Consider the following 8,621-nt stretch of genomic DNA (forward strand, 5'->3'; position numbering starts at 1 on the left):
CCCACTGCAGCCGGCACCAACGCCCCCAGAAAATGGGGGAGGCAGGGCAGGAGCCCCTGCAGCGAGGAACACGTAGGGGGAGGACCCATGTGTGTCCCCAGAGCACAGGGAACCGGGTGGGGCAGGGGGAAGAGAGACCCCGAGAGGCGGAGGCTTGTAGGAACAGAACGAATTTACAACCTACCCCGAGACAGATGCTGAGTGCAGGGCCCTGGGCGCAGAGCTGGGGCCCCACACCTCCTCCTCTGGCTCTGATCCCACCTCCCTTCCGAATCTCCCACTTCCAGTCCACCCCAGCCCCGGCCGGTTCCAGCACTTCCCTGCAGCCCCGGCCGCACTCAGCGCATGGTGCTGGGCCCTCCTCACAGGGGACATTTCTTCAGGGGCCCCACACTGGCCGTGGCCTCTGGGCCAGGGCCCCTCTGGCCGGCCCGGTGATCTGCCACTGCATCGTAGCTCCCTTCCAAAGTGGCGGGTCAGTCTGCAGCAGGGTCATGAGATCAGCATCTGGCCCCGACCCCATCTACTCTGGTCGCTAAATAACCCTGCCCTGGACCCCGTGTGCTGAGCCTCCCCCGCCCCTCTGCCGCACGTTTCCTGGGCTTCCCCTTTCAGATCCCGGGAGGGGGAAGTCGATTTTCCTGTGTGGGGAATTTCTCCCCTGGGTGTTCCTCGGCAGGTCCAAGCCATCTCCCACCACGCCTGGCACGCGAGGAGTCCTTCAGGCCATCTGGGCTGACTTCCAGGAGATCTCGCAGCTGCAGCTTTCCATTTCTGAGGTCCCTGAATCTCAGCCTGGACAGGCTGGTCGTCTCGGCTCCACTTCTCCCTGCAGATGGAAAGGAAGGCCTCAGCCACCGAGGTGCATCTGTAATGGGGTTCAGGGTCCCCCAGTCCTGCACCCCAACTGCAGCCAGGAGTGACTCTCACTCAGAACAGGGAGTTTATCAGTCGACCGATGCACAGCGTGGTACAGAGGTGTCAGTACAGCCGGCAGAGACAGTCATTCCAACCCATCCTGGGGAGAGGAGCCCGAGGGGTGCCCCAGCTGGGATCCAGCTTCCCCCCAGCACAAGCTGGCTGCCTTCCAACGCTCCCCCAGCATCCATCTGCCTGCGCCTCTGATTCAAACCCCGCCCGGCTCCTCCCAGCTCTTTTGGAGCATAAGCTTCCTCAGATGAAGCGGGTCTTTGCCCACGAAAGCTTGTGCTCCAAAGTACCTGTTAGTCTCTAAGGTGCCACAGGACTTCTTGTTGTTCTTGAAGATACAGGCAAACACGGCTACCGCTCTGCTACTTCCCAGCTCTTTCTTCAGGACAGAGGTGTTACCTCCCAGCTTAGGTCACAGCCCCAGGGCGTCATCCCAACCTGTGTGAGCTGCTGGGCCTGTCACACACATCCCCCACTACATCACAGCACCTGAGCTCCGGGGCGGGAGCCCCTGAGCCTCCTCCCAGTCTCTGTGTTCCCCAAAGTTAGGCCTTGACTCGTCACCTCCCTGGGGAGGAATCGCCCCATTCACGGAGCAGGGGAATAGCTACAGACCCCTGGGGGATCTCTCCAGAGGCTGGGCCTGAGCCCTCCCAGCCTCACCCCTGGAGCTGACCACAGCAACAGGCACCAGCTTTCTCCAGAGGCCGGCTCCTTGCATCTTAACGGGGCAGGGGGACTAAAGCCAGAGAAGCAGAAGGATCCAACCACCGAACTGTTCACACACACACCCCCCCAGCGTCTGGCCGCAGCCCAGGGCAGCCCAGGCTGCTGCTCAGGCAAGGCGCTGAGGAGAGCGCATTGGAGACGTTCAGGCTCAGGTGACCTTACCTGCCCCCGGCCCAGCAGGAGGGAAACGCTGCAGCCAGCTCAGCTCTGGGCAGGGAGCACAGGGAGGGGTCGGTCAATGGTTTGAGCAGTGGCCTGCTAAACACAGGGTTGTGAGCTCAGTCTGTGAGGGGGCCGTTTAGGGATCCGGGGCAAATAGATACCTGGGGAAAAAAAAACACTCTTAGGGGTGGAGCTTGGCCCTGGCAGGACTGGACTCAGTAATCTCCTCAGGTCCCTGCCAGCTCTGTGAGATGTGTAAGGGAGGCACTCACTGACTTGTCTCCAGCCCAGCCGCCGGTGCAGTGGGAGTCGCAGAGGTGGCGGGGGGGCTCCCTTAGGAGGTGTTGTACAATCAGTTCACAATGCTTAACTTTGTGCCTTAAATTCAAACCCTCATAACGCAGCTCTCAGGGCTACACCGAACACTCCGGCTACGTCTGCACTAGCCCAAAACTTCAAAATGGCCACGCAAATGGCCATTTCGCAGTTTACTAATGAAGTGCTGAGATACATATTCAGAGCCTCATTAGCACGCGGGCGGCCGCGGCGCTTCGAAATTGCTGCAGCTTGTCCAGACGGGGCTCCTTTTCGAAAGGACCTCGGCAGCTTCAAAGTCCCCTTATTCCTCTGAGCAGATGGGAATAAGGGGACTTCGAAGCAGCCGGGGTCCTTTCGAAAAGGAGCCCCGTCTGGACGAGCTGCAGCAATTTCGAAGCGCCGCGGCCGCCCGCGTGCTAATGAGGCTCTGAATACGTATCTCAGCACTTCATTAGTAAACTTCGCCATGGCCGTTTGCGTGTTCATTTCGAAGTTTTGGGCTCGTGTAGACACGGCCTCAGTGGCGTAACACAAGCAAACTGCATGTTGATAAACTACTAACAAAACGTGTCTGGATGCCACACCTACCGCCAGACTGCATGCAGGAAATTTACAGAGATTAACCCCCCCCCCCCCCAAAGTCTTTCACATCCAGATCGCGAGTCAGGGGGATGTCGTGCCCGAGGACAGCTTCAATACGGGCACAAGCGACCTGCTTTGCTGGCGGCTCCGGGCCTTCTTCCTTCAGTTCTTTTCCCAAAGCGTCGTCCTGCCAGAAGGGCCTGCGTGCGTGCGGGCAGGGCGCTCATTTCATGCACTATATAAATCAACCGATAAAATTCCGGCCTGGAATACCCATCTCTTGCCGCTGTAAGAGTGTCTGTGTCCCCAGCCAGGGACCTCACTGCCCTCTAATCCTGCACACAGACTGGTGAGCACTGTAAAACTAGGAAGGAACATAAGGCGCCAGGCGAGAGCAGTGAGAGAGCCCTGAGCAATTAGGTAACCCCCCTTGAAATAAGCTCCGGTTGCGAGGCGGATTACAGGTCACATGACCCCTGTCTTCCCGCCTTTTTTAACAATTTCCCGCCTCTCTCTTTTCCGGCGGTAAAGCTGACTCAGCATTTTGTCGGCCATCTTGAAACATGGATTCCTGTCAGGGAGCCCTTTTGAATAAACATTAACTCCCTCTCGACAGTGTGGGGCAGGCTGGGCTGGAAGAGGCTGGGCGGGGGGCTGAGGTGGGAGGGGTTGGAGGAGGCCTGTGCCATGTCTCTCTGGGTGCAGCTGGCTGGGGGGCTGGCGCTGCCCTGCAGTCTGGGGCAGTGACAGGGCAGGGCAGGTCTGGGTCCACCCCACTTCCCTGGGATGCAACTTGTTCTTTCCGGCGCACACATTCAGCTCCGCAAAGCGGGTGCCGGGCAGGGAGGGGACTGCAGTTGCCAGGTGCCAGGCATTGAACCAGACAGCCCGGTACTGGGGGGCTCTTTCTGGCTGGAAAAGCCAGACAGCGGCCAGGTGAAGGGCCGGATTTCCCTGTCACCGCACTGCCTCGTCTCACGGTCCGCGAACGCGCTCTAACGGGCGTTTCCCGCAGGGCGACGCTGCCGGGCTCTCAGCCGGCCCAGCTTCCCGCAGCCAGGAGGGCTAAAGCCCCCTTTGCCAAGCCGCGCCGGCTCCCCCCGAACTCCTGAGGCCCAGCTCAGCCACCCCTGTGTCCCCGGCTCACCTCCCCTGGTGGGAGGCTCCAGCCACATGCCTGGGGCTCCCCTCCAGCCCCCGCGGACCCAGACCCAACACCCCCCGCAGCCCCAGCTCACCCCCCATGTGGCTGGCTCAGCGCATGGAGGCTCCAAAAACACCCCCCACTGAAGCACCCTGGTGCACCCCCGTTCAACCCCTACCCCCGCCCAGCCTTGCTCAACGCCCCCCCCACACACATGGGGCTCCGGTTCCCAGCCTCCAGCGCGCTGCGTGGGACTCCAACTCCCCCCACCACTCAACCACCCTGCCCGGCGCCCCCCCCCCCCCCGTTCAACTCCCCTGCCTTGTTCAACCCCTGCCCCCCCGCCCCCGTGGCCCCAGCTCACTCCCCCCCATCTGTGGGGCTCCAGCTGTCAGCTGCCGCCGACATACACGGGCACTTTACCCCCCCCACCAGCTCAATACACCCCCACCCCGGTTCACCCCCATTCAATCCCCCCTCTGGCCGGCTCAGCCCCCCGCATCCCCAGCTCACCCCCTGGCACACACTGGGCTCTCAGGCTCCAGCTGTCAGCCACTGCAGGTGAATGAGGCTCTAACCGCCCCCAAACCCCCACCCGATTCACACCCCCGCCCACCGCTGCTGTGGCCGGTATTTGTGGGGGGCATCTGGCCCCCCCAGAGGTGACCCGTGGGGGACACGCCTGGCACTGGGCCACAGCCCCTCCCCAGGGCACCCGTCCAGCCCACTCGACTCCCCCCCGGCTCGGGAGAGGCAGCCGGGGCCCAGGGCAGGCTGGGGGAGCAGCCAACCTGTGCACTGCACAGCTGGAAGCCGTAGGGAGCAGGGAAGGGCCAGGATGCTGCTTCCTCAGCTCTGCAGAGGGGAGTTCGGGAGGGGAGGCGGAGCTGGGAAGGGGGAATCTCTGACCCTCAAGCTAGGCAGGGGCTGCTGTAAGCTTTGCCCCCCCACCTGCAGCTGAAGGGCCTGTTCCCTGCTCCCTGGGCCCAGAACCCTCATGCCCCGGGTCCCAGGGGGGCTGCTGCCGCGTCCCCAGTGTGAGGAAGGTGGGGGAGTGCGTAGGAGACAGGAGAGTGTATCTGAGATCCACCCCCCCCCATGGGGCATGGGGTCATGGGGGGTGGCGCCCCAGAGATCTGGACATCAGCCCTCAGCTCCTGACAGCCCCGTGGGGTCCCCTACTTGTGCATTCAGCTCTGCAGCTCTCAGCGTCAATGGGGGGCATGGGGCGGGGGGGATGGGGGCTTCAGCCCCACAGCCTGAAAGGGCCAGCAGACTCCGCCCCCCCACCTCTGCACTGGGAACCCCCACATTTGGGTGCATGTGGGTAGGGGTGGCCCACACCCCAACTTCTCTTGCACAGGCTGTCTCTCCTCTGAGTGGCTTCAGGCCTCTGCCTCTGAGCCCAGCCGGACAGAGCTACCTGCACCTTCCCACCGGCCCTGCGCTCTCCTGCCAGCCACAGACAGGAGGCAGCTACAGCTGCACAGGCTGGCAGCAGGCACTGAGCACATGAGACAATCAGCTTGTTCTCGGTGCAGCTGAAAGTGGCCCTAAACAAGGGACAGGCAAATAATCACCCTAGGCCCTCTCTGTCCACCCCAGGAGAATCCACCTGGGCTCCTGGGCCAGTCTAGAAACCACCTCCTCTAGCTTCAGCCTCCGCTCTGTCTGAGGCCTTGGCACCTCCTGGACACTCTGGATCGTTCATCTTTGAGGGTAAAACGATCTCTGGGTTTTCTGGCGCAGCCTCCAGTGGGGATGAGGCAGGATTTGGGGTCACTGGTCCCTTCCCAGGGGACAATATGACTGATGGTATCTCAGTTTCTTCCAGCTTCTCTGGACCAGTCCTTCTCTGCAAACATGGTGTCTTCTGGATTCTATACATAAGGCCTGTTGGCCCCAGGGATAGAACCTGGGAGCCCAGGGTCTAAAGCCCTGCACGCTACCACATGAGCTAAAGGCCAGGTGGCTCTGAGCCAAGGCTGTAAAGTGGAGCCTTCACTGACCCTAGCTGGCTTTTAGCACATGTGGTAGAGTGCAGGGCTTGAGACCCTATGCTTGTGGGCTCTATCCCTGGGGTGGGCAACCCCAGTCTGTCAGCATTACAACTGGTGCATTGGTTGGGTCTCAGCCAAGGCTGCAGAACAGAGAGTTCGTTCACCCCAGATGAGGTCTGAGTACCACATATGGCTCAGTGCTTCCTCAGGACAAGAGACTGTCTTAACTCCCTAGGTCAGTCCCCTTGCAGGGCAGCATGGCTTCTAGATTACCTCCATCAGCCTTCTCTGGGGGTGTGGCATCTCCTGGATTCTCTAATTCAGGGGCTCTCAACCTTTGCCAACGACCGCATCCTCTCCAGGGGTGCATCTCCCTCACATGGATGTTTCACCTGGCTTAAAAAATGAATCATCAGCAACGACCAAGTAAAAATGATTTTAAAGTTTCTTCATTAGGCTTCAGACTGAACATGGGTTAAAATAATAAGCACAACTCTTTCTTTGCTTCCTACAGCAGTCCTCAATTTCCTGTACCCATGCAGGTTCCACCCTCAATGTCTTTCCTCTTCCCTGTCCACCAAAACAATCAGCAGTTTTATTTACATTGCTCTGCTAGGTGTCGTCATTAGGCTCAAGTGTTAACAGCATTGAGCTAAACGTGACCGGCTCGCTGCTCTTGGCTTGTGGCAGGCTCTGTATGCTGAGGTGGAAGGCTTTCTTTGTAGTGCTGAGGGCTAGAGAATGACTGTGTGAATTGAAGACTGAGGTGCTACAGGATCCAAATATTCTAAACCCGCCTCAGAAACACAGCAGCTGGGGTAGGTGCTGGACAGGAAGCGAGAGCTGATGTGAATAAGGCTCAGGGAGGGATTCCAGGTTTCCTGGGTTCACCTCCGAGATCCAAGTGAGCATTGGCAAGCCATTGAATTGATCCGTGCCTCAGTTTCCCCTATCTGCTCTGGCTCTGTGTTGTCTATTTGGACTGTAAACTATGAGGGCCCAGGACTGTGTGTTTGCTGATCACAGAGGCCTCAGGGTAAATCCAGGGTGACCTCACTGAGGCTGGGTTCTGATCTCAGTGACCCTAACGAGCTGCTTCCTTCTTTGCCATCTGCATCGCTCTGCCCACACTGGCTGACTGAGCTGGCTCACGACAGCCTCTTGCCTGGGAAGTGATTGGCTAGCTTAGCTAGATCGATGACTTTCCATGCCCTGGAGCTGCACAGACACATGCACATACACGCAGGCAGACCCACATGAAATGAAAGAAATATACGTCCCTTAAACAAGTTATGCCTTGCGCTGGCTTTTTCAGCCCCCACTCACCAGTTAACAATGCACACGGACCTCTGCCAAGCTGCACAGCTCATGCAGCTGCAGAATGTAGGCCTGAAGCGCTCTCCATAACCGTTCAGCTCTGCCGCTTTAACCTGAAACACGTTCCTTGGGTGTTCACTGATTTTGGGGAGACTTTTTTATCTGTTTGCTTTATTGCAGTAGTGTCTGGGAGCCCCAGAAACAGACTAGCACCCCGTTGCGCTAGCCTCTGTATCTACCCCTAAAAGCAAGATGGGTCCTACCACAGAGAGACAGGCATGTGGAACTTTTCACAAAAACATCCCTTCTCCCTACTGTTTAGGAACTGTTTGAGTTAAATGCAGGTGGGAGACAAAGCAAACAAGACCATGCTTAGGCTATGGGCTCCTCGGGGCAGGGATTTTCCATTACTCAGTACCAGGGAATATGGGGATGGCAATTTCTGTAGCAGCCAACACCCAAAAGGTTGGGGTTTCTACTATCAGTTGATGCAGAACCTGGCAAAATGGGGTCCTTTGTCTTGATCTATGCCATGCCTGGCACAATGGGATGACAGGTTCCTACGCTGTCTAACATAACCCTATAGTAATATCAATCAGTATAATTGATTAGTGATTAATATTGGACATGACAAATAAAGTAGAATAATTTCACAAAGTAGAGTGCCTGAGTGAAATTGTTAAAAAGGGAGTCAAATAGGCTGAAAGGAAGCATGACCCTTTAACCCAGAAAGCTTGCAAGAAATACAACAAATATGGGTTACAATTAACCTAGAGAGATTTTTCTCCTGAATGTTTCTTAGTTCTTTGAGATAAATGTGTGTGAATGGAGGGGTGGAGCTTACCCAGTCTGAATATTTAAAATCCAAATATTTAACTCAGAAAGAATTGCTCCTGAATTTGCATTGTGAATTTTAGCTGAGTGCGTTTAAAAGGCACCAACAAATTGCAAGAAAATCCAGCTGTTTAACACTGAGAGATTTTATCCCCTCTGTTTAGTAGATGTTTGAGTCCAATAGATATTCCCCGAAACAGGCCAAGGAGTTTTAAACTGTCTGAATAAGAGCTCCTTCTCTTCTGAATTCATCCGCCCTTAATTCCTGACTCTCTCTCATCTCAAAAACAACAAGAAGTCCTGTGGCACCTTATAGACTAACAGATATCAGACAAAGTGGGTCCTTGCCCACGAAAGCTCATGCTCCAAAATAGCTGTTAGTCTATAAGGTGCCCCAGGACTGCTTGTTTTCAAAGGTACACACTAACTCGGCTCCCCCCTGATACTTATCTCAAAATCCTCCAGCTCTCCAGTCAGCCACAGAGTCTTCGAGGCTAGCTGAGACCTGGATGGCTAATGGCCAAAAGTGGGCATAGATGAGTGGGACAAGCCAGGAGACAAGGGCCAAAGGCCCCTCTATTTCTGACTCCCTGGCAGCTCAGCAG

This window comes from Carettochelys insculpta, chromosome 6 (genome assembly GCF_033958435.1).
Source record: "Carettochelys insculpta isolate YL-2023 chromosome 6, ASM3395843v1, whole genome shotgun sequence".
In the NCBI taxonomy this organism is placed as follows: domain Eukaryota; kingdom Metazoa; phylum Chordata; order Testudines; family Carettochelyidae; genus Carettochelys; species Carettochelys insculpta.